Below are 9,598 nucleotides of genomic sequence, written 5' to 3'. Positions count from 1 at the left end.
TGCTATGTTTTCACAGTGTCCGTCTGTCTGTCTGGATGGTGGTACAATGGTTCAGCCGCTTATTTTGCCAATGCAGTGTCCCGTGAGGGCTGAGAATCCTCGTTCTTCCAAGGCGTTGTATAAGAATAGAATAGACTAGAATATGTCTTTATTACCAGGTTTACTGGGGTCACAAGGAATAATTATTGGGGCGGATAGTACATAACAAGGTATGAACAAAATAATACACAACCACAGATACAGTAGAAATTAGGATACATACAAGTGCATATCAAAATAAAAACATTTGCTTACTAATACATGCACACAATGCGCGCGCGCACGCACACACACACACACACTCTCTCTCTCTCTCACTCTCTCTCTCTCCCTCACACACACACACACACACACACACACACACACACACACACACACACACACATGCCCCGCACACACACAGAAGCCCCACATTACATGTGGATGGGGCTGAGGATCAGATCTTAACCCTATCCCTAACCCCGAACCTTCTTGTGCCTTCGTCAGCCCTCGTATCTATACACGTGGAAAAGATCAACCTCGTCCTCGACGGGCGCACAAGCCGAGTGGTTTAAGCATTGGACTTTCAATCTGACGGTCCCGGGTTCAAATCTCGGTAACTGCGTCTGGTGGGTGAAGGGTGGAGCTTTTTCCGATCTCCCAGGTGAGCATATGTACGGACCTGCTAATGCCTGAACCCTCTTCGTGTGTATACGCATGCAGAAAATCAAATACGCACATTAAAGTGTTCGGTGGGTTATGGAGACACGAAAATACCCAGCATGCATGAACCACGACAGAGTCATCGGCAAGTGTGTTGGTCGTGTAACGGAAAGAAGAAAGAAGAAGATGAAGAAACACGAATGTTGAAAAAAAAATTCCCATAATTCGAATCAGTATTCGGTACGAACATACCCAGCACAGACTCCCCCCACCCCCGCCCTAATCATCACCCACGAAAACGGAATATAGCTGCCTATACAGCGGGGGGTAAAACGCCACTGGTAGCGAGTGGACATGGGAGGAGAAATTTTGTTTAATGTCCCGTCACACAAATCGGTGATTGAAGACATTTTGTTAAACTATTTATGAATACATTTGAGTATTATCGGTTAGAAGGGGTGGGAGATGTGAATGAATGGAGGGTTGGGAGAAACTGGGCAAATGAGGGTGAGATGTGGGTGAAGTTTAAAAAAAAAAAAAGAAAAAAATCTAAACACAATTACAGGAAATTACTTAAAGGACTTCGTAAAAGAGAAGTCGTTAAACTGACAAGCGAAACAACTGATAATGAATGCAAAAAGTCAAAAAACATCAACGTTCTCAGTCACTTGTGAAGACACACTTTCGTGTACATAAGGCTTCATCAAACTACAGTCAAAAATTATATGCTCAGTTGTCAGGTTACTAAAGCATGGGAGTTGTAGCTAAGGTGTTACTGTTTAGCGTCGGTGTCAGTATTCGCTTCATCGGAGTACACTCTGACGGGCGCACTAGCCGAGTGGTTGAAGCATTGGACTTTCAATCTGAGGGTCCCGAGGTCGAATCTCGGCGCCTGGTGGGTAAAGGGTGGAGATTTTTCCCATCTCTCAGGTCAACATATGTGCAGACCTGCTTGTGCCTGAACCGCCTTCATGTGTACGTATACGCAAGCAGAAAATCAAATACACACGTTAAAAATCGTGTAATCCATGTCAGCGTTCGGTGGGTTATGGAAACAAGAACAAACCCAGCATGCACCCCCCCCCCCCTAAAACGGAATATAGCTGCCTACATGGCGGGGTAAAAACGGTCATACACGTAAAAGCCCTCTCGTATACATGCGAGTGAACGCGGGAGCTGCAGCCCACGAAGAAGAAGAAGAAGAAGAAGTGCACTTTGATTGTGCCTGTATCGATTCATAGCGGACACGACCGGTGATCAAACACTGAACTAAAACTGAAAAAGAACTGCAGCGTCGCAGAGCCAGGCTGAGATCTGAGTCGAGGGAAGCGGCCGCCACATTTCCTGCAACAAGGCTTCATCCCTGACGCTGAAAAGCTCGTTAGGAACTCATCATAAACACGTATGCATGTCTTGAAAGGGGCAACAGAACTCAAAGCCAAGACCTCCCCACTGCGAATGTTATCGTGTTATCATGATGTTTATAGCCCAGCTCACCGTAAAGGCGCCATTTTCAGTCTCAGCTGAAGTCTCGCCGGTTCTTAACATCTGCTGAAGAGAACCTACTATAATATTGAAGAATTTACATTTCATGATGATGGATAACAATTAGGACATGTAACATCGGTCAAGTATCTTCTTCTGCTTCTTCTTCTTCTCCTTCCCAACCTCCTCCTCCACCACCGCCTCCTCCTTCTTCTTCCTCTTCTTCTGCTTCCTCTTCTTTCTCTGCGTTCGTGGGCTGCAAATCCCGATTACACTTGTATATGTACAAGTGGGCTTTTATTTTCTCTTGACTGTTTTTGTTTATTACCCGCAGCCATCCTCTCTTTTCGAGGGTTATCTTATCATTAATAAAACAACAACAACAACTGTTGCAGTCTTCCCTTGCAGAGCCCAACCACTACCTTATCTGTGGGTTGAAGTCATCTGTCAGGTAACTCCCACAACAATGTGATCAACAATGTGATCTACTGAACTCCCACAACAATGTGATCAGTTTAACTCCCACAACAATGTGATCAGTTTAACTCCCACAACAATGTGATCAGCTTAACTCCCACAACAATGTGATCAGTTTAACTCCCACAACAATGTGATCAGTTTAACTCCCACAACAATGTGATCTACTGAACTCCCACAACAATGTGATCAACAACGTGATCAGCTTAATTCCCACAACAATGTGATCAACAACGTGATCAACTGAACTCCCACAACAATGTGATCTACTGAACTCCCACAACAATGTGATCTACTGAACTCCCACAACAATGTGATCTACTGAACGCCCACAACAATGTGATCTACTGAATTCCCACAACAATGTGATCAGCTTAACTCCCACAACAATGTGATCAGCTTAACTCACACAACAATGTGATCAGCTTAACTCACACAACAATGTGATCAACAATGTGATCTACTGAACTCCCACAACAATGTGATGTACTGAACTCCCACAACAATGTGATCTACTGAACTCCCACAACAATGTGATCAACAATTGATCTACTGAACTCCCACAACAATGTGATCTACTGAACTCCCACAACAATGTGATCAACTGAACTCCCACAACAATGTGATCTACTGAACTCCCACAACAATGTGATCAACAGTGTGATCTACTGAACTCACACAACAATGTCAACTGGATTCCCACAACAATGTGATCTACTGAACTCCCACAACAATGTCAACTGGATTCCCACAACAATGTGATCTACTGGAACTGGAACCAATCACAGTCCGACTTCACTCCGTAAGAGTCAGACCCTAAGTTTGTTTGCCACCCACTGGGCTTACTGTCGGTCTCGTCTGGAACATTTACGGCGAAAACCGTCATCGTGAAGATATAAGTCTTCAGCATCGGTGATATTATCTAGGAATGTGGCCAGTAGGGTTTTTACAGGTAAAGATTTATGAGGTGTGAAAGCAACAACCTCGGTGGTGTTTCTGAGTTTCAGTGCTGCTATCCCTTCCATCCATCGTTTTCTGTATGTATGTGTGTGGGTGTGTGGGTGTGGTGGTGGTGGTGGTGGTGGTGGTGGTGTGTGTGTGCGTGGGGGAGAAGACGAGGGTGTCGGGGGGGTGGGGGTGGGGGGTGGGGGGTAAGATGACTACCGATACCGAGCTAATTTACGGTGAAGAATAAGAGAGAAGATGCCGACTAGTATATATGTATGGGATACACAAAAGAAATCACGCATGCACACACAAACATACACACACGCACGCATACTCACGTGTGTGTGTGTGTGTGTGTGTGTGTGTGTGTGTGTGTGTGTGTGTGTGTGTGTGTTTTGTCTCCACCTCTCCGCTCACATCGCCCAAACCCACTCCCTTATGTTGTTATTTTTTTTCATTCGTAAAACGTTGATATTCCCCATGTTGTTAATATCTTTGTACACTTTTATTTGGTTATCTTCTTGTTTCTTATTTCTGTTTCTGATTCCCTGACTTTTCCTTGATTAACCAGTTCCTCATCAGTTTCCTTTTGCAGCTCTAGTGCCGAGATCTGCAGAGTAAAACGTTCATTCATTTACTGAACATGGATAATGCTATCAGGGCAAACCATTTTCTGAACATGGATAATGCTATCAGGGCAAACCATTTTCTGAACATGGATAATGCTATCAGGGCAAACCATTTACTGAACATGGATAATGCTATCAGGGCAAACCATTTTCTGAACATGGATAATGCTATCAGGGCAAACCATTTACATAACATGGATAATGCTATCAGGTCAAACCATTTACATAACATGGATAATGCTATCAGGGCAAACCACTTACTGAACATGGATAATGCTATCAGGGCAAACCATTTTCTGAACATGGATAATGCTATCAGGGCAAACCATTTACTGAACATGGATAATGCTATCAGGGCAAACCATTTACTGAACATGGATAATGCTATCAGGGCAAACCATTTACTGAACATGGATAATGCTATCAGGTCAAACCATTTTCTGAACATGGATAATGCTATCAGGGCAAACCATTTTCTGAACATGGATAATGCTATCAGGTCAAACCATTTTCTGAACATGGATAATGCTATCAGGTCAAACCATTTACTGAACATGGATAATGCTATCAGGTCAAACCATTTACTGAACATGGATAATGCTATCAGGGCAAACCATTTACTGAACATGGATAATGCTATCAGGTCAGACCATTTTCTGAACATGGATAATGCAGTCAGGGCAAACCATTTTCTGAACATGGATAATGCTATCAGGTCAAAACCATTTTCTGAACATGGATAATGCTATCAGGGCAAACCATTTTCTGAACATGGATAATGCTATCAGGTCAGACCATTTACATAACATGGGTAATGCTATCAGGGCAAACCATTTTCTGAACATGGATAATGCTATCAGGGCAAACCATTTTCTGAACATGGATAATGCTATCAGGGCAAACCATTTTCTGAACATGGATAATGCTATCAGGGCAAACCATTTACTGAACACTGCTATCACTTTGTCTTGTCCGATGAGCAGTAAAAATTCAAAAGTGGTACATTGTTTTTCACGATGCACCATTGCTGAATGGGTTAGACGTTGGTTTACTTCGATTTCACCTCAAATCGCCCATGTGTGAATGGGTTCAATCGGGGAAGTTTAAAATGGTGGAAAAACGGGCGCAATAGCCGAGTGGTTAATTAAAGCGTTGGACTTTCAATCTGAGGGTCCCCGGTTCGAATCTCGGTAACAGTGCTTGGTGGGTAAAGGATGGAGATGGAGATTTTTCCGATCTCCCACGTCAACATATGTGCAGACCTGCCAGTGCCTGAACTCCCTTTGTGTGCATACGGCAAGCAGAAGATCAAATACGCACGTTAAAGATCCTGTTGAACCATGTCAGCGTTTGATGGGTTATGAAAACAAGAACATACCCAACATCCACACCCCGGAAAGCGGAGTATGGCTGCCTACATGGCGGGGTAAAAACGGTCATACACATAAAAGCCTACTCGTGTACATATGAGTAAACGGGGGAGTTGCAGCCCACGAACGTATAAGAAAAAGAAGAAAAGAGCGGAAGGAGTGGACAGGGCAGGGTGCCGCACTGTTTCCATGCTGCTTCTCTTTGGCCTTGACCAGACGACAGGTCACCACACACAACACTGTTGGCCTTGACCAGACGACAGGTCACCACACACAACACTGTTGGCCTTGACCAGACGACAGGTCACCACACACAACACTGTTGGCCTTGACCAGACGACAGGTCACCACACACAACACTGTTGGCCTTGACCAGACGACAGCTCACCACACACAACACTGTTGGCCTTGACCAGACCAGACCACAGGTCACCACACACAACACTGTTGGCCTTGACCAGACGACAGCTCACCACACACAACACTGTTGGCCTTGACCAGACCAGACCACAGGTCACCACACACAACACTGTTGGCCTTGACCAGACGACAGGTCACCACACACAACACTGTTGGCCTTGACCAGACGACAGTTCACCACACACAACACTGTTGGCCTTGACCAGACAACAGGTCACCACACACAACACTGTTGGCCTTGACCAGACGACAGGTCACCACACACAACACTGTTGGCCTTGACCAGACAACAGTTCACCACACACAACACTGTTAGCCTTGACCAGACGACAGTTCACCACACACAACACTGTTGGAGATTTAGAAAGGAGGGGCCTTGACCAGACAACAGTTCACCACACACAACACTGTTGGCCTTGACCAGACAACAGTTCACCACACACAACACTGTTGGCCTTGACCAGACAACAGTTCACCACACACAACACTGTTGGCCTTGACCAGACGACAGTTCACCACACACAACACTGTTGGCCTTGACCAGACGACAGTTCACCACACACAACACTGTTGGCCTTGACCAGACGACAGTTCACCACACACAACACTGTTGGCCTTGACCAGACGACAGTTCACCACACACAACACTGTTGGCCTTGACCAGACGACAGTTCACCACACACAACACTGTTGGCCTTGACCAGACGACAGTTCACCACACACAACACTGTTGGCCTTGACCAGACGACAGTTCACCACACACAACACTGTTGGCCTTGACCAGACGACAGTTCACCACACACAACACTGTTGGCCTTGACCAGACGACAGTTCACCACACACAACACTGTTGGCCTTGACCAGACGACAGTTCACCACACACAAAAATGTTGGCCACTTGGCTGGACGGTAATCTTTTATTCTGGAGACGTGTCCTGCTCAGTGCAGCTGGGTCTTCAGCAGTATGGCCTGGATGCTGGTGACTCAGTTTGGTTCTCCTGAGGAACTCCACATTGGTGCTATAGCCACACCAATGGATCCTGGTGACTCAGTTTGGTTCACCTGAGGAACTCCACATTGATGCTATAGTCACACCAATGGATCCTGGTGACTCAGTTTGGTTCTCCTGAGGAACTCCATTTGGTGCTATAGTCACACCAATGGATCCTGGTGACTCAGTTTGGTTCTCCTGAGGAACTCCACATTGGTGCTATAGCCACACCAATGGATCCTGGTGACTCAGTTTGGTTCACCTGAGGAACTCCACATTGGTGCTATAGTCACACCAATGGATCCTGGTGACTCAGTTTGGTTCTCCTGAGGAACTCCATTTGGTGCTATAGTCACACCAATGGATCCTGGTGACTCAGTTTGGTTCTCCTGAGGAACTCCACATTGGTGCTATAGCCACACCAATGAATCCTGGTGACTCAGTTTGGTTCACCTGAGGAACTCCACATTGGTGCTCAGAGGCGTAAAGGAGGCTGGTTAACATCACGGCTCTACACACACTGAGCATTGTCTCTGTTCTGAGGTGGTGGTTGTTGTTGTTCCACGCCCTCTTGTGGAGCCCACCATAGGAACTGTTGGCCCTGGACAGTCTGTTAGCCACTTCCGTGTCAAGTTTGGCGTCAGTGGGGATGACTCTTATTGGGTAGCAGAACTGGCACCAATATATCACTTATAACAACTATTCTAAAAGAAATATATCAAGAAATCGAATTATGTACTTCGTCTTACACGCTCCCCATGTCGTTGGACGTATGAGGCAGTCAAACTGCCCCATTCTATGTGGTCCTCAGCCAGTTTGCTGGTATCACCCCATTGTCTGTCGACAAGTCTGAGGTCTCTGTCCACTGTCTATCGTCAATATATACTGAGCCATCCTCTCTTTCTTCAGCAGTCAAACCGCTCCATTCTATGTGGTCCTCAGCCAGTTTGCTGGTATCACCCCATTGTCTGTCGACAAGTCTGAGGTCTCTGTCCACTGTCTATCGTCAATACATACTGAGCCATCCTCTCTTTCTTCAGCCTGTGGGTGTGCAGCTCAGGGCTTGACGTGTGACTCTTGTTGTGGGAAGCCTCGGTCAGCACGTGTCCCAGCCAGTGGAGGCGTCGTTTGCAAATGATGGTTGGCACGAGAGGCCAATGGGATCTCTCTCTCTCTCTCTCTGTGACTTCTTCACTTGCGATGAAATCACGCCACTTGAAATCGGATGCTAGGTATTAATATGAAGCAAAATTAAACACGTGGCATTTAGCCCAAACACAGACATATACAACAGTCAAGTGACAGAACGACACTTATTATTTATTTATTTATTCATTTATTTATTATTATTTAGTTACTTATTTATCATTCATTTACTTATTCATTTATCTATTCATTCATTTATTTATCTATTTATTTTACTGGATTAGTTCAAATCTTCACGAAGCCAGGAGAAGGAGGCGTCAGATAATGAAAAAAGTAAGTCCTCTATCACGTAAAGAAAATTGTACCACAGTTCTGCACAGCCCGAGTCCGATAGATCGACACGACATCGGTAACATGAGAGGTGGTGCCAGTTCAATAACCGATCAATCAGACTACCCACAACCCCGCACCGACAAATCATGCACGTTTGTCAGCGAATACCGAACTGTCCAACAGTCCATGGAGTGGCTGAATAGTATCGATTCCCTGTGACCGGCCAGTCGCTCTCCACAGTACAGCGACAAACAGAGTTATCAGTTCGCAGAAGTGTCAACATCACTTTACATCATTATTGCGGTCAATTGATTCCTGTTCCGCTCAGGTATAAGGTGGTGGTGGTGGTGGTGGTGGTGGTTGCTGACAGTCTGTGGTGGTGCTTGATCCGAGAGGAGCAACGGTGATTGCTATTTGTTTGAGTTATGTGAGCGTCTGCAAACACAGACAAAAATAGCACTGTCAAGGTTACAGTGGTGGTGGTGGTAATGGTAGCAGCATCAGCAGCAGCAGCAGCAGGAGTAGCAGCACTAACAACAGGTGTAGTAGTCAGCAGCAGTATCAGCAGCATAAAAAAAATGCACAGAATGCAAAACTGGTGCGCAAAATTCGCCGGGGTGTTTTAATTTATGAACACGTGCAGAGCTCATCAATTTACAAAACTGTCCGTGGTGGAGATTTAGAAAGGAGGGGCACAGTTTGACACAGACCATGACCTCCTGCCGGTAGAGAACCCTAAAGCCCGTCACACACGTGGCGTGGCGTATGCCCAAGTTAACTCACTCAGTACGGCCAGTCCTCTCTTCTCCTCTACACAGACCCCTCAGATGTCCAGTGGGTGTGTGAATGACCCAAGCTTTAGCTTCCGTCGTCAGAATTGTGGTATTCTTTGTCAACATTCACCTCTTCAGTTTTAGAGCCTTCCGCTTGCAATATTTTGATGGTGGTAATTGGGGTGAAAGGCTCTTAACGTCGTCTCTTTCGCCGTTCGTATGGAGATAGTTAAGGGACTGTGACGGGAACAGCGGCAAAATGTCTTAATTTCATCTTAAAATTTCCTTTTGTTCACGTTTCCTGTCATTGCACGCATTTTGTTCACGTGTCCTGTCATTGCACGC

This window comes from Babylonia areolata, chromosome 4, assembly GCF_041734735.1.
Source record: "Babylonia areolata isolate BAREFJ2019XMU chromosome 4, ASM4173473v1, whole genome shotgun sequence".
In the NCBI taxonomy this organism is placed as follows: domain Eukaryota; kingdom Metazoa; phylum Mollusca; class Gastropoda; order Neogastropoda; family Buccinidae; genus Babylonia; species Babylonia areolata.
Note: the sequence above shows the minus strand (reverse complement) of the source record.